The following is a 799-nucleotide window of genomic DNA, read 5'->3' on the forward strand; positions in this document are numbered from 1 at the left end:
TCAACCTATCATCATCCTCATCCTCAACCTCATCCTCATGGTCATCCTATCCTCATCTCATCCTCATCCTCATCCTCATCCTATTCTGATCCTCATCCTCATCCTAATCCTCATCTTATCCTCATCCTCATCCTCATCCTCATCCTATTCTCATCCTCATCCTCATTCTCATCCTATACTCATCCTCATTCTCATCCTATCCTCATCCTCATCCTCATCCTACCCTCATCCTCATCATCACGCTATCCTGATCCTCATCCTCATTGTCAACCTATCCTCAACCTATCCTCATCCTCATCCTCAACCTCATCCTCATTGTCATCCTACCCTCGTCATATCCTCATCCTCATCCTAATCCTCATCCTCATCCTCATCCTATCCTCATCCTCATCCTCTTCCTCGTTCTATCCTCGTCCTCATCCTATACCGATCCTCATCCTCGTCCTCATCCTCTCCTCATCCACATCCTATACTCAACCTCATCCTCTCCTCATCCTTATCCTCATCATATCCTCATCCTCATCCTCATCCAAACCTCATCCTATCCTCAGCCTCATCATCAACCTTATCCTATCCTCATCTTCAACCTATCGTCATCCCTCCTCATCCTCATCCTATCCTCATCCTCATCCTCCTCCTCCAAATCCTATCCTCGTCCTCATCCTCATCCTCATCATATCCTCATCCTTATCATCAGCCTATCCTCATCCTCATCCTCTTCCTCATCCTCATCCTATCCTCGTCTTCATCCTCGTCGTCATTCTCATCCTCATCCTCGTACTCATCCTCATCCTCATCC

This window comes from Lupinus angustifolius, chromosome LG17, assembly GCF_001865875.1.
Source record: "Lupinus angustifolius cultivar Tanjil chromosome LG17, LupAngTanjil_v1.0, whole genome shotgun sequence".
NCBI lineage: Eukaryota > Viridiplantae > Streptophyta > Magnoliopsida > Fabales > Fabaceae > Lupinus > Lupinus angustifolius.